Source organism: Condylura cristata, unplaced genomic scaffold, assembly GCF_000260355.1.
Source record: "Condylura cristata isolate star-nosed mole 26May11 unplaced genomic scaffold, ConCri1.0 scaffold00001, whole genome shotgun sequence".
NCBI classification, from domain to species: domain Eukaryota; kingdom Metazoa; phylum Chordata; class Mammalia; order Eulipotyphla; family Talpidae; genus Condylura; species Condylura cristata.
In genome coordinates, this window is record NW_004567102.1 from 3,376,047 (window position 1) to 3,400,319 (window position 24,273).

Here is a 24,273-nt window from a genome sequence, read left to right on the forward strand (position 1 = left end):
GCCCGGGCCGGGGACCCGCGTGAGGGGGCGGGGAGGCGGTCGGACAAGGAAGGAGGGAATTCGGCTCCCGGGGCGCTGCGACCGCCCGCCCCATCCCTGCGATCAAAGCGCCAGTACCTGTCGCCGCGGTAGCTCGTCGGCTCCGTCCCTCAGCTCACCCGCGCACCGCTAGCCCCTCAGCCCGCCCAGCAGGCCGCCCGCGCGCCGGACGCCGCCGCCCGAGACTGGCAGCGCCAGCGAACCGGCCCGAATCCCCCGGGCAGCGCCCGGCGCCGTCCCGCCCCCTTCGGTCGCAGGACCCGCCTTCCATAGGGCCCCGAGGCTGTCAGTCCGCCCCCAAAAGGCGCGCGGGCTATAGCTCTGTCTGTCCGGATTGGTGGCCGCGCGCCGTCTATGCAAATGAGACCACGCCCCCGTTCTTTTGCACCTCCGCCTTAGCGTAACCTCCGCCTCTTTACACCAGCCCACGTGTCTAGCCCTTGCCCTTTGTGGGGGCCGGGGAGAAGGGATGGAGGAAGCTGACCCCCACTCCCTCGCGCCATCTCTTACCTGTATAGAAACTAATCTCTGAACAAACTAGTGTGTTTCACGCTGAATCGTCTCTTTGAAAGTTCTGCCCTGCCCCAAGGGTGGAGAGCAGCAGACTAAACTCTTTGTGTCCAGTATGAAGGCGAGGTTAGCCCCAGGAAACAATCCCTAGAAGTCAAAGATGCCCAGTCTGGACTGGGGAGAATCCCACCGTGAGGGCCAATACTCTGGACACCCAGTGACTATGCTGACCTTGCTTTCTCATGCCTTTCTGTCATTCAAACATAAAATCCCAGCGGAGTGAGGTAGAAAGGGGCCATTAAAAATGTCAGATCTTGAGCCTCCCTGGTGGCACAATAAGCACAGCACACTGAAGCTTGCTGCAGCCATTGAAGCACCAGTTGGATCCCAAGCCCGCCAGGGAGCTCACCCACATGGCGTGGCAGACCTCTCCTGTCTTGTCCGCTGCTCTCCGCAGCAGTGCACTTCGTCAGTTGGCCTGTTCAGCTCCCCACTCTGTCTCTGGTGAACCATCTCACCCCCTGCGTGTCTGGCCTGTATCCCCGTTCTTGTATGCATTGAGAAATAAATCTTCAAAAAAAAAATAAAATAAAAATGTTCTCTGCCACCATCTCCACCCCCAAAAGGTAGTTGTGCTGAGCAAACTCAGCTTCAAGAAGGCTCCAGGCCACTCCAAATAAATGGCCACGTTTGAGTCACCCCACAGAGATTCAGGAATTCCACAGTGGGCCTAAGTGAATGGGTAGCTCAGTCCCTCAATCCCCCCTCTTCTGTTTCTGAAGAAATAAAACTAAATTATCATAGCTAGTTAGCTAAATATGAGACTTCAGTTACCTATCTTAGAAAACCTTACTTACCTTAGAAAACTAAGGTCTCATGGCCAGGTTGAGAAGCCAGATGGCCTAGCTCCCAGTCTGCTCTCTGCACTATGCCATCCATGTTGGTCATTCAGGTACTTAAGGAGATCCTCATCTGTCAATGCCCATGCTGTGTGCTGGTGCTATTACCTGCCTTCAAGAAGAGGTGCCCGCAAAAAAGACAGCTAGAGTCAACACTAAACCTGTCTCAAGGGTAGGGGCTTTTTTTTTTTTTTCCTTGAACCAGCTGCCAGAGTAAGTCACTAAAACTATTTATTTATTTGTTAATTCAACAAGACATGGTGGTTAACTCTGCATGCTACTGCCCAGTTGATTAAGCATCTACTATGCTTTATATCAGTAACTGTCAAATACCACAGTATGTGTAGCATATACAGAGGTGAGGCGATACTATTCCAGCTCTGAGGACTTGAGTCTAGGGGACAGGACCTTCCACATTGCATGTCAGTGTACCGCAGGTTACAGACACTGTGACAGATGTCTGCAGTAGGACACAGTGGAGGCCTTCAAAGAGGAAGGACTTGGTTCTTCTGGTGAGAGGTAGGAAGGCTTCATTGAAGAGGTGACACTAGAGCTGAATCTTAAAAGATGAATTCTGAAAAATTGGTGTTTGCCAGATGGAAGAATGTGGAAGAGGAAGGAAGAGATTCTTGAGCAGGAGGAAGATAGCAAGAGCAAAAAGCATACAGACCTGGGAAAGTCTAGGAATTTTGAAGGAACATCAAGGAGCAGTGTGGGCAAATCTGCAGGGCTGTGTGGGCATGTCACATGCTCTGGGACCAGATTCTTCCAGGAGGAAGACAGAAAAGCCCGGGAGGCTGCCAGGCTGTGTTGTAACACACCACAGCAAACAACAGGCCCTGTAGATACAGCTGCAGGCTTTTTTTTCTAGGCCAGAGTCTGGGGAACAGTTAGTTCCACAGTTTTGAAGGCAGCCTGGCTGGTCCCACCCACTCTCACAAAACCACTCAGGTCAATACACTTGCCCTCCTCAGAATTTGGAAACACATGTGCTTACACTTTCCCTAAATATTGCTGCCATTCAGAATTCGAAAATTATATGGGCCATGACTGGGTGTGAGATGGCTGCTTTTTCTAATGCACAGAACAGACTCAAGACCTATGACCCAGGCTGGCTTCGTGGGCATGCAATCTGCACACACAGGCCCCTACACTGAGAGGGACCCTGTTTGGTTTAATGCTCTGCTGAGGCCATCTTGAAATTAGTAATAATTTTCTACCAGGGGCCCCAACTTTTCTTCTTGTACCAGAACCTGTAAACTATGTAGCCAATCCTTGAGGTCACTACTAGTCACTCTGGGAACATCTGTGATACTATTCAAACCATGTCTCTTCTCTTTTTCCAGGTTGCCTTTTTCTTTTTTTCTCTCCAACATCCTGTTTTGCAGCTTCATTGGTCCTTTTGCCCAGCATCTAAGAGGTGAGCATCAGTGCCAGTTGTGGTGAGACACATGGACAGCTTGAATTTCTTTAATGCCCTTGGCTTTCTCCTTCTGGTAGACATCCTCCATGGGCCTGACTGAATATCTCACTTTTTAAGTACCTAGCATTCACCAGTTTTGCTCACAAGTATTGTGCCAGTTGATTCTCACAACAACAATGTGGGGGTAGAAAGTTTTACTAATCCCATTTATTAGTTGTGAAAACTGAAGGGTGGCAACGTTCTCCAGGTGAAAAGGGTAGAGCTTGTGTTTGAACTTGGCCCACCCAAGCTCTGTTCCACCTGCCATGAAGCTGCCTCTGTGGCGTTTTCATAATCCTTTCAAATACTGTTTCTGTGTCTTCTTTCCTTTCCTTTTGAGCCTTTAATTGAAACATTAGACCATCTTACTATAATCCTTTCTTTTTAAACAAAAAGAATTTATTTATTTATGCATACAAGAGCAGGGGAACAAGCCAGATGTGCAAGGGGTGAGAGGACTTACCAGAGACAGAGCAGGGAGCGGAACCGGAAGACTGACTGAAATACACTGCTGAGGGGAGCAGAAGGCGAGACAGCAAAGGTCTGCCACACCATGTGGGCCAGCTCCCTGGGTGGAAGTCAAACTCACGCTGCAAGTAGCTGCAGACAGCTTCATAGTGCTGTGCTTTAACCTGATGCACCACCAGGGAGGGTCCTTACTATGTTCCTTTCTTCTGTATTTTTCTATCTTTTGACCTTTCATGGTTTGTTCTAAAAGTTTCTGCAGACATTTTTTAATTCATTAATTTCATCTTTAGCTTTTAAGAAATTTTTCTTTTAAGCCCATCTATTGAGTTTTAAATTTGGTTATTCTATTTTTTTTTCTTCAGCTCTAGGATTTTTATTTGGCTCTTTCTTTAGACCTCTTCTTATCTCTCATAGTGCCTTGCTATAATTTTCTCTCCTTAAACACAGTAAATTCGGTTGTGGGCAACTATCTGCAAGCTGAGGAAGGGCAGCTATGAAAATAATAGTCATGCTAAACGGTGAAAGACTGAATATTTGCCCCAGAAAATAATGCCCACTCTTGCCACTTCTACTTACCATTGGACTGGAGGGTCTAGCTAGGGAAATTAGACCAGCATTTAAAAGGCACCCAGCCTTAGAAGGTAGAGATAAAATTATTGCTAATCACAGATGACATGATCTTGTATATAGAAAGGGAATCATCTAAAGGACCAGACCTAAGAAAAGTCAGCAAGTTTGTAGGACACAAGATCAATAAAAAATAACTGTATTTCTATACATTTCTGCTGAATAGTCCAAAATGAAATTAAGAGAAAAAGTTATGCATAAGAGTATTAAAGAATATAAAATACTTAAGAATAAATGTAACAGAGGCCTCCTGGTGGCCTAGGGGTTGAGTCTCAGCACTATCACTGTGACAGCCTGAGTTCCATCGCCCCAAGGGAGCTAACTCACATCTCCCACAAACTCACCTGCTGCTATCCTTGGCAGCATATTTCAGTGGATCTGCCTGTTCTTCACCCTGCTTTATCTCTGGTAAATCCTCTTAACCCCCTCACTTCTGGCCTACATCCCAGTTCTTCCATGTAAAAATTTAAATAAATGAATAAATACTAACAAAGAATAAATGTAATAAAATAAATAACAAACTTTGAAGATTACAAAACATTATTGAGGGCCTCCCTCGTGGTGCAAGGGGCTAAGTCTCAGCACTACGATGCTATCTACAGCCACTGTTACACAATCCCCAACCAGGGAGGTGACCCACAGGGCACGGCAGACCTCTCCTGTCTTGTCCTCTACTCCCCTCAGCAGTATATGTCATCTATCCACCTTTTCTGCCCCTCACTCTGTCTCTGGTGAATCTTCTCACCACCCCCATGTCTGGCCTACTCCCCCCCTGCTCTTATATACATAAGTAAATAAATCTTTAAAAAGGAAATTACAAAACATTACTGAAAGAAAACCTAAATAGGGCCCTTCCTGGTGGCCCAGTGGGTTAAAGCACAGCACTGTGAAGCTAGCTGCAGCTGCTTCAGTGCCAGTTCAATCCCTGGCCAGGGAGGTGACCCACATGGCACAGCAGACCTTTCCTGTCCCACCTGCTTGCTCCCCTCAGCAGTGTAGTTCATCAATCTGCCTGTTCTTCTCCCCACTCTGTCTCTGGTGAATCCTCTCTCCACCCCTGCACCTCTGGCCTGTACCCCAGTTCTGTATGCATAAATAAATAAATCTTTAGAGGGCTGCCACGCCATGTGGTCACCTCCGGGACAGGCGGGGATCGAACTTACGTGGAAGTGGCCTTCAATTCTTAGTGCTGTGCTTTAACCCGCTGCATCACCAGGGAGGGCCTAAATAAATCTTTAAAAATGCAAAAGAATGGCCCTCCCTGGTGATGCAGCGGGTTAAAGCACAGCACTAAGAATTGAAGGCCACTTCCACGTAAGTTCGATCCCCGCCTGCCCCGGAGGTGACCACATGGCGTGGCAGACCTCTCCTGACCCGCCCGCTGCTCCCCTCAGCAGTGTACAGCAGTGTACTTCGTCGATCTGCCTGTTCTGCTCCCCGCCCTGTCTCTGGTGAATTCTCTCACCCTCCGCATCTCTGGCCTGTACCCCAGTTCTGTATGCACAAATAAATAAATCTTTAAAAAAAAATACAAAAGGAAAAAGACCTAAATAATTAAGAAAATAACCTCTGCTCATACATCAAGAGACTTAACATTGTTAAGATGACAATATTCCCAAACTGATCTATAAATTCAAAGCAATCTACCAGTCCCAGCTGACTTCTTAGTAGAAATTGACAAGTTGATCTAAAACTCAGACAGAATTGCAAGAGACCCAAGTAGTCAGAACAATATTCATTTAAAGAGGAAAACAAAGGAGGAAGACTCACATTGCCTAATTTCAAAACTCACCACAAAGCAGCAGTAATCAACACTTGGTATTGAGACAAGGACAGGCCTGTTGATCAATGAAATAAGACTGAACATTTAGAAATAAACTCACACATTTGTCATCAACTGGGTTTTTGAAAATGGTGCTAAGTGTTGGTGAGGACTTGGAGAAACTGGAACTTTTGGGTATTGCTGGTAGGCATATAAAATAGAACAGCCTCTGTAGAAAACAGTTTGGTATTTCCTAGAATGTCAAACAGAATTATCTTATATCCCAATAATCACACTCCTAGGTTTATGCCTAACACAGTTGAAAGCAGGGAACTGTCCTGATTCTAGTACACCAATGTCTATATCATAATAGCATGGCAAGAAAGAAACAAACCAAGTGTCTATCAGATGTTGAATGAATAAACAAAATAGCCATACATTGGACTATTATTTGACCTTAAAAAAGGGGGCTCTCCCTCCCTGGTGGCGCAAAAGGGTAAATCACTGCACTATGAAGCTCTTGGAAGCCACTGCAGCACAAATTCAATCCCCTGCCAGGGAGCTGACCCACATGGCCCAGTAGACCTCTCCTGTCTTGCCCGCTGCTCCCCTCAGCGGTGTACTTCATCAGTCAGCCTGTTCTGCTCCCCACTCTGTCTCTGGTGAATCCTCTCACCCACCACACCTCTGGCCTGTACCCCAGTTCTGTAAGCATAAATAAATAAATCTTTAAAAAAAAAAGAATTAAGTACTGATCAATGCTTCAACATGGGTGAGCCTTAAAAGCATTATGCTAGATAAAGAAAGTCCATCATGAAAGACCACATATTATATGATTTCATTCATAAGGAATATCCAGGACAGGGAAGACCCCAGGCAGGAAATAGATTAGTGATTGCTTAGGACTGAGAGTGGAGGGGAAAGAAACATGGGAATGATAGGTAAAGAGTAGAGTTTCTCTTTGATGTGATAAAAATGTTCTAAAGTTGACTATGGTGATACTTGCATGTATTGTGACTATATCAAAAATCACTGAGTTAAACACTTTAAATTATATGGTATGTGAATGAATTGTTCAATTTTTTTTAAGTATCCATCTATGGACTTTAGTTTTCTTACTCCTGGCTTAAAACAATAACTTGTATTTATTCATAAACCTTCAATTTGATAGGATTCAGCAGAGACATCAGGTCTCTATTCTATGGACATTAGTTGGGACAGCTTGACCAAAGCTGAATGATCTACTCCTAAGAGGGCCTTATTCATGTGGAAGGCAAGTGGCACCTCAGCTGGGATGTTGTTTGTTCATCTCATTGAGGTTGGGTTGGGTTTCTTGCTGTGTGATAGTCTCAAGGTTGCTAGATTTCGAAATGTTGTGGCTGGCTTCTTCCAAAGGGCAAATGTTTAAAACTTCCAGACTTTCTTAAAGTTCTTCACTGGAACTGACGGCATCATTTCTACTATATTCTATTGACTAAGTTCACAGGCTAGTCTAGATTCAAGGGGAGGAAACTAATAATACATGGTTCACTGGGGGCACCAACGTAACAATCTATTACAGTCAGCCTCTGTCTCCTAATGATTCACTTCCTTCCACATGCAAAAAATACTCACCACCCTTTAGCATCTAAAATCTCACCCTATTACTATATTAGGAATGAACTGAAAGTCCATAATTTCATCATCTGTATCAAGTCCAGGTAATGAATGGGATTTTTCAGGAGCTGATGACCTTTGAACTAAAGAGGCAAGTTATCTGCTCCCCACAAGAAATAATGAGACAGAAAAAAAAAATATCAATAGATACTCCCTTTGAAAAAGAGGAAATGGCAGCCACAGATCCATAGCAATTCTGAAATCCACCTAGGAACATTGCAATAGCTTGGTTAGCTCCCACTCCTGGCTAACTCTCATCTCTCTGGATTCCTTTCTTTTCATGTATCTTGGTCCAGTAATTCCTAACTATCTTGTTATATTTTTGATGCCTTTAAACTTAAAGTATTTGGTTAGCATATATAATTGTCTGTGTTCTTTTTTTTAATTGTGTGTGTGTGGGTGTTCGTATGTATGTAGAGGAACTGAAGTACAGGCAAGAAGATGGGGGGTTTGGGAAACAGGGTGAGGATTCACCAGAGAGAGAGTGGGGAGTAGGCAGATCCACTGAAATACACTGCTGAGGGGAGCAGTGGGTGAGACAGGAGAGGTCTGCTGCATCATGTGGGTCAACTCCCTCCCTCGCCAGGGATTGAACTCAGGCCGTAGTGGTGGTAGGGCTGAGACTTAACCCTAGACCATCAGGGAAGCCCATGTAACTCTCTTTGATAGCACGATTAGTAGCGATTCCAAATGGCTTTTCTATATTTGGATGAATTCCCTATTAAGAATTTTGTCTCTTAACTAGGAAGTCAGAATTCAAATTTCCAGCCTGTATTGCATAGACATGTGGTCTAACTCCACCAATCACACATCCAAAGAAGATTTAAATTTGAAAGGACAAGACATGAGGCTTGGTAAGGCATTCCAACTTTTTGTTAGACAAGTGGTTATAAAAGCTTCCTATTTTAGAGCCTGCCCTGGTGACACAAAGCACAGCACTGTGAAGCTATCCTCAGCCACTGCAGCATGAGTTAGATTCCCAGCAAGGGAGGTGACCCATGTCTTTCCTATAATACATAAATCTTTTTTTAAAAAATCTTCCAATTTAGGTTTCTCAAACTGCTAAAAACGGAGCTTCCATATGACCCAGCAATCCCACTCCTAGGTGTCTACCCAAAAGACACAAAAACACTGATTCAAAAAGACACCTGCACCCCCATGTTTATTGCTGTTTTATTTATAATTGGAAAGACAGGGAAACAGCCCAAATGCCCAAAAGTACATGACTGGATTAAAAAGATCTGGTACATATGCACAATGGAATATTACTCAGCAACCAAAAAAAATAAACATGTGCCTTTTGCAGCAACATGGATGGAGCTGGAAGGGATCATGCTTAATGACATAAGCCAGAAAGAGAAAGAAAAATACTGGATGGTTTCACTCCTAGCAGGAGTATAAAGGACCAGGGGAGAAAATAATAATAATAATGAACAAATATATACCAGAGGCATTTCATGGGGGTAGAATGGAGAATGGGATCAAAAACAGTGGGGTTGGGGTGGAAGTGCACTGGACTATGGCGATGGCACATGGGTGACTTGGTGATGGGAAGCCTACGGGGATTACAACTGAGATGGAAAAAGATGTAAAAGTAAATAAACTATGTTAAAAAAAATTCCAATTAAAAAAATCTGTGTCTATAGTAGCAGTCATTTCCCAATATCCTCTCTCCTCTTCTCTCATTTTTGACCTGAGTACTTAGCTATCTGGAATACAGAATATGTTCCCCATTTTCCAGTGTAGCCAGGTGTGTCCCCATTTTCTGGTCAGTGCATATAGAGCAGGAATATCACTAATAAGAAGTACCTCGAAGGGGGAAGCATGTTTCTTTCTTTCCTTTCCTCTTTGTGCTGACTAGATGCAGATGTAATGGCTGGAACTCAGACAACATTATTGAACCAGGAGGTAGAGGCCCTATGTTAAGGATGAAATAGCAAAAGACAGAGGAATTGGGTCTCTGCTAATTGTGGGAAGTCCTAGCATTGCCTGGCTATTTGACTCTGGACTTTATTACTGAGAAAGAAATCAATGTTTAATTTTGCAGGTTTCTGATATTTTTAATATTTCATCACTTGCAATTGAACCTAATTTAAACTGATACATATAATGATATGGAATGATTTCTAAGGTAAATTGTTTTCTCTTTGTTTTTTTTTTATTTGTTTTTGGATTTTCCTGTTTTATCTATTTCCATTGATTCTAAGATTAAACTGTTAAATGAATAAAGTAAGGTAAGAGAAATGTATGCATTATGGTACTATTTTTTCACAAATACATATATATGTGTGTTTGTATATAAGCAGCATTTTCCTGATGGGTAGATTGATTTTCTTCCATGTGCAAATATTACTTATTCGAAAAATAAAAAAAATTAAAATTTGAAACATAAAATTATTTACACTTTTAAACCATCAAAAGTTTGTGCAATTTGACTGATTTTCCTCTTCTTTCTACTTTCCTCTATTTTTAGTTTTCTAAGAATAATAATATATAAAATAGAATAGGCCCAGAAAAATAAAAAGAATTTTTGCTTTAAATATTTCTGTTTCCCCAAATCTCAAAGACCAATATACTGAACATTCACTTTGGACCACAAATCCACTCAATAAATATTGAACGCCTACTCTCTCCCCCCTATCTAGGCACTGTTCTAGGTAAACAAAACAGAAAAGATGCCTTTGTTCATGGAGCTGATGTTCTCATGGGGCAGACAGTCAATACCTAGATAAACAAATAAGATTCTTTCAGATAGGGATCCTTGCTATAATTATAGGAACAGCAGTAATGTGATAAAAGTGCTGAGGACGCCCCTACAGAAGGTGGCGAGGAAAGACCTCTGAGGAAGTGACAGCTGTGCTGAGACCTGAACCTGGGTGATGAAAGAGTCAATTTGGGAATTTTCAGAGTTTGAGAAATCCACTGAAGGAGCTTGGAACATGGGAGAAACAGAGTTGGCCAGAGGAGCTGGAGAGGAGTATGTGTGTGAACAGGATGGGGGGAAAAAGGGGTAACATCCAGAAGAGGTTGGAGGGGTAGGTCCATGAGTGTTTCAATGAGAAATGCCCACATGCCTTATCATATTGCTAAACTTATTTTATTCATTCATTCATTCATTCATTCATTTGCATAGAAATGACATGTAGGCCAGAGGTATGGGGCAGTGAGTGAGAGGATTCACCAGAGAGAACATTGGAATAGAACAGGTAGATTCACTCAAATACACTGCTGAGGGGAGCAGCAGCTGAGACAGGAGAGGTCTGCTGTGCCATGTGGATCAGCTCCCTGGCCGGGGATGAAGTCAGGCTGTAGCAGTGATAGCAGTGAAACTTAACCCCTAGCCCACTAGGAGACCCAAAATTGCTAAAATTAAAAAGACCAACAATACCAACAGCCAGCAAAGCTGTGGAACAACTGGCTGGTGGGATCATACAGCCACTTGGGAACACAGTTTGGCAGCTTCTTTTTCAGATTTATTTATTTATGCATATAAGAACTGGGGTGTAGGCCAGAGGTATGGGGGGTTAGAGGATTCACCAGAGACAGAGTAGGAAGCAGAACAGGTGAACTGATTTAAATACACTACTGAGGGGAACAGTGGGTAAGACAGAAGTCTGCCACACCATGTGGGTCAGCTCCCTGGCTGGGGATCGAACTCATGCTGCAGTAGCTGCTCATAGTGCTGAGACTTAACCCCTAGCAGCACCAGGGAGGCCTGAGTTGGGCAGTTTCTTATAAAGTTAAAACATACATTTAACCACATAACTGAACAGCGTTGCTCCCAAGAGAAATAAATATGTTTACACAAAAAAATGTGTTTACACAAAAAAATTGTACAAGAATGTTCACAACAATTTTTCATACTAGCTTCAGACTTCAAACTATACCACCTCCATCAACAGGAAAATGGGTAAACAGAATGTGGTCTAACCACATGATGGCATATAATACACCAATGAAAAGGACTCAACTACAGTTGTGCATAGCTTAAGGATAGGGATATATTGGTTGTTTTGTTTGTTTGTTTTTTAAGATTTATTTATTTATGCACACAAGAACTGGAGTACAGGCCAGAGGGGCAGGGAGGGTGGAAAGATTCACCAGAGACAGAGTGGGGAGCAAAATAGGCAGATTGACAAAGTATACTGCTGAGGGGAGCGACAGGTGAGATAGGAGGAGAGGTCTGCTGTGCCATGTGGGTCACCTCCCTGGCCAGGGATCAAACTCAGGCTGAAGCGGTCTGCGGCTTCGCACTGTTGCGCTTCAACCCGTTGCGCCAACAGGGAGGGCCCAGGCATGCATTGGTTGTTGCTTGAGTGTCATAGAGTATAAGAACACAAATCCGAGGGGTGGTCTATTACCCACCTAGCTTGTATACATAGGGACCACCATTGCATACGCAGTCCATCATTGATCAAAACATACTTACATACTTATGTGGGATGACCATACTAATACATGCAGAAACACAGACATGGCCTCCTTGGTGGCATAGGGCTTAAAGTCACAATTCTATTAAGCTATTGCAAGCCAACGCAGCATGAGTTGAGTTAGACCCCCAGCCAGGGAGGTGACCCATATGGCACAGTAGACCTCTCCTGTCTTGCCTGCTGCTCCTCTCAGCAGTGTATTTCAGTAGATCTGCCTGTTCTGTTCCCTGCTGTCTCTGGTGAATTCTCTCATCCCCTGTACCTCTGGCCTACACCCCAGTTTTTTTTTTTTAAAGATTTATTTATTTGTACATACAGAACTGGGGTACAGGCCAGAAGCTCAGGGGCGGCGAGAGGCTTCACCAGAGACAGAGTGGGGAACAGAACAGGTAGATCGATGAAGTACACTGCTGAGGGGAGCAGCGGGCGGGTCAGGAGAGGTCTGCCACGCCATGTGGTCACCTCCGGGGCAGGCAGGAATCGAACTCATGCGGAAGGGGTTTTAGATTCTCAGTGCTGTGCTTTAACCCGCTGCGCCACCAGGGAGGGCCCAACACCCCAGTTTTGTATACATAAATAAAATAAATCTTAAAACACACACACGCAGAGAAAATCTCAAAAGCAGTATGCTGAGCAAAGAAGTCAGATTAAAAAAAAAAAAGTACACACGGTGTGATTCTGTGTATCTAAAATTCCAAGAAATATCAATGTAATCCAAAGTGGCAGACACCAAATTAGGGGCTGCTGTCAGGTCAGGTGGGCACTCATTGCAAAAAGGAACAAGGAAACTTTCAGAGAGAAGGAAATTATCCATATATCCATATTGCTATAGGTTACACAGGCAAACACACTTGTCAAAATTCATCAAACTATAGACTAAAAAGGGTGCATTGTAAATTAGGTCTCAGTAAAATAGAGCTGAAACACACAATGTTTGTACTTATTGACAGCTACACACATTATCTGTCCACTGCTTTCTGTATTTGCTAGAAGTTAGATTGAATCTAATACCGTTTCTTAACTGTTTGCTTGTTGTTTTTTTCTCTCAACTCCTAACCCCTAAGTGAACTGAGCCTGTCACCTAGAATTTCTACCTTTTTGGCTGACTAGGTCACCTCAACCCTCACCACAGAAATGTTTATCTCCATCCTACAGACAGCAGACATCCAGAGTGGTTAAGTCAGCAAAAGTGCTTCCCCAGGAGGTCTTGGTAGACTGAGGGGAACCTCTCAAGGCCTCCAAGAGTTTCTTTCCTTTGCTGGCTGATGCCTGAAATTCACGAACCGGAGTGACTCATGAATCTACCATCAGACTTTAAAAGTCTATGGGGTGCGAGCCAGGGATTGGCCTAGTCTTGGGGACTCAGTGAAGAGTAGCTACGCAGCCCAGTGTTCTGCCATGCAACAGGCAGGCCCTTGGGCCCTGAGACACACAGAGATGAGCCACATCCAGACCCTACCTTGTTGTTTGTTCTCAGCCTGGTGGTCTCTGTTCAATGGACCTAAGAACCCCTCCAAGATTCTTAGTGGGTAGGGTTGTGACCCAGTCCCAGGAGGTCTTCTATAGAACATCTTTGAGAAATAGTGATTGGAACAAAAGGAACAGTGAAACCCTTTAAAATAGGGGTTTAAAACATATCTGAATTTGTTCCAAATTCATGAATGAACCCCGAGTAAGAAAAGCACAAGGGAAATCTCACCAAAGCATATCAGAATCAAGTTTAAAACAAACAAAAAATAGCAATAAGGAAAATCTCTAGGGGATTTAAAAGAAAGTTTTTGCAGGATTGGGGGGGGTGGGTAGGAGGGACGGGGTGTTAGGAGAAAGCCCTGGGTGGAAAGGGTAGGATGGGGGAAGATGAATCACTTAATTCAAAAGCTAAGGCTCTGGTGGCCCTCCCTGGTGCAAGGATGGGTTAAAGCGCAGCACTACCAAGCCAGCCTCAGTGAGAATGGATCCCAAGCCAGGGAGCTGAACCACATGGTGCAGCAGACATGCCCACTGCTCCCCCTCAGCAGTGTACTTCATCAGTCTGCCTGTTCTGCTCCCCACTCTGACTCTGGTGAATCCTCTCACCCACACCCTGCTGCCCCCACCCCTGCCCCTCACACCTCTGGTCTGTACCCCAGTTCTGTATGCATAAATAAATAACTCTTTAGAAAAAAAGGTCCTGAAGAAGCCAGTTGAGCCTGCCCCTGAAAAAAAAGACCCAGGCTGTTTTGCACTATTCCCCTGTCACTGCCCCTTCACCAGGAGGAGTTAAATTTGTATCGCATCCCAGCCCAGTTCTCAGAAATCTTTGGGCAGTCCCGGCAGAGCTGGATGCTGTCTTCACAGTGGTGTCCAAACAACTAGCAGGTATTTCCCAGGCCTGCCTTCAAGGAGTGCAGAGAGCCTGCTGCCCCAGGAGACGCAGAGGCACCAGGGTCTACTCTCCAGGGAGTCCGTTCCAATGTCTGGAACCTGGCTGACCCTCCAACTGAAGTTGGCTAAGTGCCCTGAGCACTTCCAGAAAGTATTTACTCAGGTTTCATGGCAGCTTGCTTTCCTGTCTAGGCCCTATAGGCAGAAAGCAAAATTAATCTTATCCCCAAGAAATCAGTGTACCAAGATAGTGGGTGTAAGTGGGCAGGAGCAAAAGAGGGGTGGCTGACTTGGGGTGTTTGGTGGGTAAGGAGGCTATTGCTAGATCAACAGGAGCCATACCTGTGGGAAGAACCCTGAGGCTGGAGAGAGGTGGCAGCAAAGGCCACGAAGACCAGTGGCTCTGAAAAAGGGATAACCCCTTGAAATTTTGCACAGGTTCCAAGCCCTCTGGCCACGGAGCTGACATTGTCTAGCAGGCACTTATCGCAAATGGACTGTGTTCTAGGCGCTTTAAGTGCCTGCATTGTGAGCTCCCAGAGTTGGCTTTTGTTTTGTGTAACCCATGTGTCTGATTTAAGCTTGATGTGGAGGCATCGGTATCAAAAGGGCATCCACTTCAAAGAGGGCTAACTCAAACATCTGCCAGCCGCTCGACCAGATAAGAGCAGGGTGCCCCTCCCCCTGCACCCAAGCGCCTTTTGTTTTATGGTCTTGCTTGATTTCGATGACTGGCCAGTTAGGACTGACTTGTGTCTTTCCTTTTTCCTTCTTTTGTTTCTCTTCCCGTGCTTTAAATTCCTGTTCTCATCAGTTGAATGCGCCAATAAGTGCAAGCCTGCAAAATCCTTAAACCCCACCCTCAGTCCCAGTGAAAGCAGAACTCCAAGTCTCTTCTCTCCCTCCCCCCTCTTTTTCTCTCTCCCCCTTTCTCCCCCCTCCTCCCTCTCCATCTTCCTCTCAATGACCTCATTACTGCTCAGGTGTGTTGCATAATTTCCAGGTCTTATAAATCATAAACTTCTGTGTTTTCCATGTTCCCTGATGGAGGTTATTGATTGTCAAAGGGCAGCTTGTAATCATAAGGACCCTGAGGACTGGTCCAGGCGTAATCTGAGTAGTCAGTGCCTTAACTCATTTAATCTTCAATAACATCCGAAGGAAATTGTGGACCAGCATGCTTAAGAGATCTGCCCAGCGAGGAATTGGCAAAACTCTGACTCATTCGCAATCACCTTTCCAAAGTGAATTCCAGGAGATTGCAGCTGGTAGCAAGTTAAGAGTATTAGCCTGGAAGCTCCACAAACCCTCCTGCCCTGAGGATTCTCAATCGGGCTTTCCCCCAAGCATAAATGCTCAATTTGCATATTGAATAGCAGGAAACATGTCCAAAGATGTACAGCCTCCCTGGGTGGAAGTGAAGATGACCGCCTGGTCTCACCTCCTATCACATCTCTTCTCTTTCTTCTGCATTCCTGGCTTTTCACTATCAAGCTCTGTGCTCCAAACATTCCCTGGACTTCCTTACTCCTTTCTTTCCTCTCGCGTGATCAAAATCTTCCAAGACTTAGCCCAAATCTCAAGTCTTCCAGAGTGCCCTCACAGACATCCCTGGTTGGAACGACAGTTGGTGGCAGTGCACTGAGGCAGATGCTCATGCTGGTCACTATTCACCATGTCCGAGGTCTGTGACTCAATCACCCTGGTGTAACCATAAGGACTGCTCGGGATATAACTGGTGCTTGCCCCTGACATGGGCTGCAGTTCCTCAGGTCTTTGTGGACATGAAAAACTCAGTCTGATGGTGCAATGGCTTATAGCCTAGCACTGTGAAACTGTCTGCAGCCACTGTAGCATGCGTTCCATCTGAGTTTGATTCAATCCCTGGCCAGGGAGGTGACCCACATGGCACAGCAGACCTCTCCTGATCCGCCCACTGCTCCTCTCAGCAGTGTATTTCAGTAGATCTGCCTATTCTGCTCCCCACTCTGTCTCTGGTGAGTTCTCTCACCCCCTGCACCGCTGGCCTGCACCCCAGTTATTGATCTAAAAAGCAAGATGAAAACATGATGTATGGGATTTTACTCTTAGATTCTACCTTCTTTAAATTTTACCATGTTCCATAAAAATAAACCAGCTGTGGCATGAAAGACATCTTACAGAAATGAAGATGAGCCCTACTCTTTCATTCTACTAAACTTCGATGAGTTCATTCATTCATTAGACAGTAGCTGATGCTGGTTGCTCAAAGGCTTTCTAAGTTAGTACCCAAAAGATGAAGGCAGTGAAACAGTGTAGCTCAGGTGTTAACTGCACAGACTCTTCAACTGAACTGATTGTAAATCCCACTCCACTACTCACTAGGCAAGTGACTATCGGCACATAACTCATTTAAGTTCTCTGTGTATCAGTTTTTCCCTTTATGAGATACAGGTGATAATAGTAACACATCAAGGTTATGGTGGGGTTTAAATGCACTAACACATAAAAAATATAAAGCAGTCAGATAGTATGTGCATGTAGAAATCTTGGCTTTTAGATCAATACTGTCAGCCCCAATATAAAATGTGTTCTACCAGAGACCAAAAAGGGCCCCCTCTGGCTGGAAGGTGGGAGGTCCCTGCTAGGTTGAGGAGGGCTGGGCATTTCAGACAAGAGCAGCTAAGAACTGTTCACCAGCATGGTCAGTTGGGGGAACCGGGAAGCCGGGACATATTACGCAGTTGGGATCTGGCTGAGAGAGGCAGGTTTGTGCTTGCTGTGCCATGTTGGGGCATTTGGGTCCTCATTTGGGAGATAGTAGTGGACCAGTAAAGGATTCTATGCTATAGATTGGCCAAACATTTAAGACACATGGCTCTGGCAACTGTGTGGAGTATGGATAAGCGTGGAGTGGGGATAAGATAAGAAAGATAGTGAGGCAGTAGTCATGGGTCTTGAAAGGACAGAGTGGATGGGAGGAGTGGGGGCAAGAATAGCCCATGGGGTAGAGGACAGATGGCGTAGGGTAGAAGGGACAGCTGACAGCCCCCAAGTTTTGCCCTGGGCCACCATATAACATTAAAAACCCAAACAGGAAATTCAATAAGAGCATTAGGCAGGTGGTAGTGGATGCTCTGGGGTGGGGGTGGGGGTGGGGTGGGTGCAGAGGTGACGCCTCACCTGGAGCATGTGTTATTGGAGTCCCATTGTCAGGGGTTATCCTGCCTGTGTGGTATTTCCCATGCCTCTGACTCCCTCTCTCCTCCCCCCCCTTACTATGTCTTACTGATTTCTACACCCACCCCCTCACACTCCTTGCCATCCCAGCACCACTCCAGACACACAGTCTGTGCTTAGTGACTGCAGCTGAAATAGTTTTAGTGGAATCCAAGCTTGCTCCCTGCCCAATGCTCTAGATTAACTATATCACAGCTGTCATCACGCACCTCCTCTGTCTCTGGATTACCCAGTGCTGCCTGTGAGGGCCCAAGAGAAGCCTCCTTCCACTTGAGGAAACCAGTCTGCCTGGGGCCTTGCAGGCAGCCCTGAAACTGCCACAGTAACCTGGGGACTGGGTCCCCCTGGAAGCCTTCCCACCTCTCACAGGGAGGAGAACTTGGGCCTGCAAGGCTGTAGCAATGGAGAAAAATGGATGAAAAAGAGAGAAGAGTGTAATGGTGAAGAAGCCAAGAGAAGACCTGTCAGCCTCACATTGCCTGGTCCCACCAAACAATGGCTTTTTGGAGATGCTTGTTCAGAGAAGTGACAGAATCCTTAAACTACCCCCCACCCCGTGCCCTCCCTGTCAGTCCCCCCAGCAAATCACTTCCCTGGACTGAACCCACAGTTCTTGGGATTTTCTCTGCCTTCCATTGAGCCACCAACAAGGAAAATTCAGACAAGAAAAGAGCAGTTTGGAAAAACTGCTCGGGGGGGGGGGGGGGGAGCGCCCTGCAGGGTCCCCAGCTCACCTGGGAGGCGAGGGTGGACAGGAGCTCACATCCTGAGGAAGAGGCCACATCTATGTGTGTGCCCGTGTGTGCTGCATGAGCAAACAGGTACAGGTGGTACAGGTGGACACAATTCGTGCTCACGTACACATTGGCACCTGTGGTAGTGTGGGCATGACCACGTACATGGCGCCTGTGCGTGCATCTGTATCTTCACATGTCTGCCATGTGTGGGTTATGCCTGTTCCGGGAGCAGCCAGGAAGTAGGGGAGCAGTGGGTACGTTCTGCACAGTTGTCCGCCTGTTTGTGGGCAAGTAGACAGCAGTGAGTTTGGGTGTGGTTGTGGGAACAGGAGCTGGGTGTTTGTTGTGAACGTGGATTTCTGCCCAGGTGTTTGTGAATGAAGATGGAACAGGTGAGGTGAGGCCACCATCTTCCGCCTGCGGGTCCTTCTCTCCTTCCTGGGGTCACCTCCCAGGACAGTGCTCCAGTCTGGTGGCTGTTCTAGGCTGGCCTGCCCACCAGGAAGGTCCAACCTTGGAAGCCCAGAAAAAGTGTGAGCCCCAGTCTCTGTAATTTGAAAGGGGTGTGCTAGAGGGGAGGAGGAATTCACCTCAGCTCCTCCGAGGTGACAGACAGCACAGACACCTTCCCTGCAGGGGGCCCTGTCCTAGGATGGTGAAGAGAATGTTCTGGTGGAAGGGACCTAAGTGAGACTACTCAACAGATCTCCAGACTGTGAGGGCCAAAGAGGGCAGCATTTGAATTAGGTCATAGTTACTGGGAAAACGGAGAGGAAGGAAGTGAGGCAGAAAGGGGGCCATTCCCACGGCAGAAACAACCTGAGCGGGGGCCATTCCCACGGCAGAAACAACCTGAGCAAGGACAGCCAGGTGGGAAAATTCAGGGCCCACCGTGAGAGACTGAGAGCTGGTTCAAGGTGCTCGGGAGGCTCCTTCTTCAGGTGCGTGGGAGAAAACCCAGACCCAGAGAGAGGAAGTGCTTCTAAGACCTAGAAGGCAAAATGAGATCGCCTGACTTCCAGGTCAGCGCTCTCTCTGCTACTCCAGAAAGCCGTGAGGAAGAAAGCCAGGGAATCAGGCCACACTCATGTGCTTCCTTTGCTCTTATCCTTAGCTAGGAAGCCCTGAGCCAAGTGCCCTTTTCTTTGCCATTTGCTAGCTGTGTGGTATGGAACAAGGCAATTTACTTCTCTGAGCTCCTGTCTCCAATCCGAGTGGTATAAGGCCCTGGAAAGGCAGCCTTTGACTCCCTGGTGAGCTAAACTTTGCCTTAGGCACACTCTTCTCCCGAGAGCCTAGCAGAAGCTGCAGCAAGTGTGATCTAGATACTCAAATTCATGTTTTTGTTTAAATATGTATTATTTATTTATGCATACAAGAATTGGGGTATAGGCTAGAGTGGGGGGGGAGGGGTGAGAGGATTCATCAGAGACAGAGTGGGAAGCAAACAGGCAGACTGACTGAAATACATGGCTGAGGGGGAAGCAGGTGAGACAGCAGAGGTCTGCAACACCATGTGGGTCAGGGGTGGAACTGGTGCTGCTGTGGCTGCAGATAGCCTCATAGTGCTGTGCACCACCCAGGAGGGCCTCTCAAATAAATATTTTTAAATAAAGGAAAGATGGCCTGCAGGCCTCTGTTCCCACCACCCTATTTTGAGAAACTCAGCCTCTTGCTTCCTCATGCAAAATTAAAGGAGGCCCAGAATCATAGAGACCTTGAGAGGAACAGCAAGGGAGATAAATAACCTGACTGTGTAGAAGGCTGACTTTACCCTGTCTCTGGGGGTTTGCCCTTGAAACCACCCTTCCTTGCAGCCTTGACCTTGCTGGATACTGCTGTGGGAAGGGGATGAGGGGGGGCGGGCAGGGATGGGGGAACCTCCAGCAGAAAAGGGCAGCTGGACCCAGGGAGCCCTTGAGGCCTCTGCTTCACTTCTGCTCTCCCCCCACACGGCCTGCCTCTCTGCGGTGAGAAGTGCTTCAAGCCCTCCTGTGCCAGGGCTGAGGTTTTGGACTGGCTTCCCCACACCCATGAGGCCCCCTTTCCATGTTCACATTTTTATTGCCACCCCTTCTATGATAGCAGCTATATCTCTTTTAACCTTGGAAAACACACGTACAAACGAAACTAATCTATGGTGATAGAATCAGCTCACGATACTTCTGGGGTGGGGACTGACTGGGAGGGGGCATGAGGGGTGCCAAAAATGTTCAAAATCTTGATCTGGGTGATGGTTTACACAAGCATAAACATTTGTCAAAATTCACCCAGCGGTACACTCACCATTCATGCCTTTTACTGTGTGTAGGATACATGCCTCCATAAAGCACTGCTGGCATCCAATAAAAACATACCTGCAGAAAAATACATGGAACAGAGGTGCTCACGTGAGTGAATCATAAGCGAACGCTTGTGAACACCACCCAGGGTGCCCGGTGCCCACAATGCCTGACTATAAGCAAGCAGCATCCCTTAGACCCCAACACCCACAGACAGGGCATCTGGACTGCAGACACCATGTGCCTCTTGCTCCCCAAGTTTATGGGAACACAGAGGCCAGGGAAGGGGCGGAGCCTCTGGCTTTGGAACCTAGAATTTCCCATCAGGGCAACCCTGAGTTTGACTGCAACGCCTGTTCTGAGCTGAAGGAACAGAAAACACGCCTGTTTCCCCTTTCTGGGAGGGGGTTTCCGTAGCACCGGCCTCCCCAGGCCAAGTCCTGTCTGGGGAGTGGGGGTGTCCCCAGTGAAAGTCAAGGAGAAACGCGCCTTCCCTCCATCCCTGCTAAAAATAGCCCCAGGCAGCGCTGCCGCCACTGAGCGGCAGGAAGGACAGAGCCCTGTTTTGCTTTAAACCTAGAAGCAGCTCAGCAGTTGGGGGTGAGGAAGGGGTGGGAAGGGGTGGCTAGGGCTCTGAGAACCCTGACAGTGCTCTCCCCACCCCTACCCCTAGCTGCTGCAGCTGGTTGAGGCAGGGGTACCCGGGAGAGTATGTGTGTAAGAGTATGTGTGTGAGAGAGGAGGAGGGAGGAAGGAGGAGTAGAGAGAATGTGTGCAGCAGCGACAGGGCCTCCCAGCAGAGCTGGAAGCCTGGAAGGGTTGGGGAGGGTTGGGGAGGGGTCTCTGTCCTGCTCACTGGAGCGTGCAGGCTAGAAGAGCAGAAGTCACGTACTCCGAGGGGTCCCCACCTCTTCTGAGAAGCTCTCTGTCCTGGCAGCCACACCAGGCTCCCTCTGTGGTCCCTGGCCTCCTACACAGAGGCCGCCTGCCCTGGGGGCTCCTGGCACATACAGGGCTGAGGACTGTCACTTCACAGTCCCCCTCTCTGTCTGGTTTCCGCTCTGCCCAAAGAGCTCAGGAGGTCCTCAAGGGTGGGTGGGGTCCAGCAGGGAGGAATTTCCCTGGAAACGGGAAGTACAAGATGTGTCAGTGTGGGATCCCAGCATGAGGAGTGAGCCGCTGAGTAAAGGGAAGAGGCCCTCGGAGCCACCCACCCTTGCCCTCTCTCTCCTCCCACTGCTCCCCTGCCGGTCTCAGGAGCCAGAGGCCCCGTGGGAGCAGAGCATTCTGCAGTTGACCTGCAGTTTTCTAATCCAGCAGTCAAGTGCTACCATGAGTCGATGTGCGTGCCATGTTCCAGGTGCTGACTAGGCCTTACTGGGATTAGATCATTGAAGCCTCTCGGCAAGCTTGACTGGGATCATTACTCTCCCTACTTACAGATAACCAAACTGAGGCTTATGGTGGTGAAAGCTCTCCCCAAGGAACCCCTGGTCTCCAAGACAGGTCTCCAATTCATGGTTTGGAACACAGAGACTATCTTGGATGATTCTCTAGGGAACATCGAGGCCATTTTAGAAATGGGAACTTCCTACATAATTTAGGACATGCGGTTGCTGGATTTGATATTTCAGTAGGAAAAAAGAACAGAGGTTGAAAAGCCAAAATGTATGCTATCAGTTATGAGTTTGACCAAGCAATGTAATTGTTCTGAGCTTTAGAATGCAGAGTACCCAGCTCTACAAAATGAGTATAAGAGTCCTTACAAAGACTTGGTGGGAAGTAAAGAATCTGACCAGTATGTTTTTTTCTAAGCCTGGAAAACCCCAGGTTGCATCCTACCTCAGTGTCTTTGCATGTGCTGTTTCCTATGGCCAGAATCTAACCCCCCAGGGATCCACATCTGGTTTATTTTTGTTATCTAACTCTCAGTTTAAACTAGCTCTGCTCAGGGCCTCCCTGGTGGCCTAGGGGTTAAGTCTCAGCACTACCACTTCGAGATCTTCTCCCTCCCTCCCCTTCCCCCCCAGGGAGCTGACCCAAAGGGCACAGCAGACCTCTCCTGACAGGCCTGCTGCTCCCCTCCGCAGTGCATTTCAGTAGATCCATCTGTTCTGCTCCCCAGTCTGTCTCATCTCCTGCACCTCTAGCCTACACTTGAATTGTTCTATGCAAAAATAAATAAATCCTTAAAATAAATAAATAAACTAGCTCTGCTTGAAGCAGCCTCCCCACACTCCATTACTCAGTTATATCACTGTTCATTTCCTTTGCACTTAGCACCATCAGAAATTACCTGGCTGGCCCTCCGTGGCGGTACAGTGGGTTAAAGCATAGCACTAAGAAGCTAAAGTCACTTCAGCATGAGTTCGATCCCCACTCTGTCTCTGGTGGTCCTCTCACTGCCCTCCACATATGGCCTATATCCCAGTTCTGTATGCACAAATAAATAAATCTTAAAAAAAAAAAAAAAAAAGAAAGAAATTAGCTGGCTAATTCAATCTGTTTTGTTTGTTTGCTTATGACCTACCTCCCTCCCCAAACAGCTGAGGATATAAGTTTCTTGAAAGCTGGGATCTCCTTGGGGTTCAAGGACAGTTCCCAGGCATCAGAGCAACACCTGGCAAGACTCTCACTAAACATTTACGAAGGAATGAATGATTGTGTTTTGGAAACAGCAGCATATTTCAGTATATGAATCTCCCACAGGTCTCCCTGATCCAAAGGGCAGTAAATGAGGGTTAATGAGGGTGCAAAAGAATGCTTTGGGTTGGGCCCAAGCCTGGCCCTGAAGCTCCCAGGCCAGGGAACAAGAAGGCTGCTTGGTCTTCTGGCTGCTCTAGGTCAAAGGTCAACACTTGTGCAGGGACAGGAGGTTCTGCCCATCTGGACCTGCCTGCCTCATCTCCCTGGGCTGCTCAATCTGTACTCCAGGCCAGACCAAACAACTCCGTGCCTGCTAGAGAACACGGGGCTACTTCATGCCTGTGTGCCTGTACATACACTGCTCCTTCCACCTGGAACACCTGGCACTCTTCCTTGCCTGGTGAGCTCCTTTCAGATTTCAAAACTCAACTTCTCAAAGGAGCCCTCCCTGACCTCTCTGGCTACACCCAACTTCCCAGGAACTTATAACAATCTGGTTTTGTCCAGTTACCCAAGTAGCCTGGAGATTGCCTGAGGGCAAGGACAAGTTAGTGTGCTCCCATTGAAGCACCATCCCTAGGTGCACACTGTAGGTGATTAATAGAGGCTCTGGCACAGCTTTTGGCTTTTGGGTTCCCAGCTATTACGCAGATCCTGGGACACAATGTTGGTGCTCATAAAGTGTCCACCAAGTGCGGGAACCCCAACATTCTGACAGTGGCCAGGTGAGGACTGGGGTGAGGGCAGGGATGGAAGATGCTTCCTGGGGAACAGGGTATCTGAGGGAAGAAGGCAGGGGTGATGTTCGGCAACCTCCCAGGATACTAGACACATGAAAAGGAAAATGAAAAAGCAAACACAGGGCCCTCCCTGGTGGCGCAGCGGGTTAAAGCACAGCACTAAGAAGCTAAAGCCACTTCCGCATGAGTTAAATCCACATGTCGTGGAGGTGACCCATATAGGGCAGCAGACCTCCCCTGACCCACCCGCTGCTCCCCTCAGCAGTGTTCTGCTCCCCACTCTGCCTCTGGTGAATCCTTTCACCGTCCCCGCCCCTGCACCTTTGGCTTGTACCCCAGTTCTGTATGCACAAATAAATAAATCTTAAAAAAAAAAAAAGGCAAACACGGATGGAGTCATATAAGCAGGGCTCTCAGTGAGCAAGGAGAAAT

The 24,273-nt window shown here is 47.0% G+C and overlaps 1 protein-coding gene across 1 annotated transcript in view; it reads right to left on the reverse strand.

Moving 5' to 3' along the window:
• Positions 1–226, reverse strand: part of FKBP5 (FK506 binding protein 5) — a 118,301-nt gene extending 118,075 nt beyond the window's left edge. The window contains exon 1 of the mRNA XM_012722434.1: positions 118–226. The gene's annotated coding sequence lies outside the window, so the exon portion shown is untranslated. The remainder of the gene's footprint in view (positions 1–117) is intronic.
• Positions 227–24,273: the final 24,047 nt, after the last annotated feature.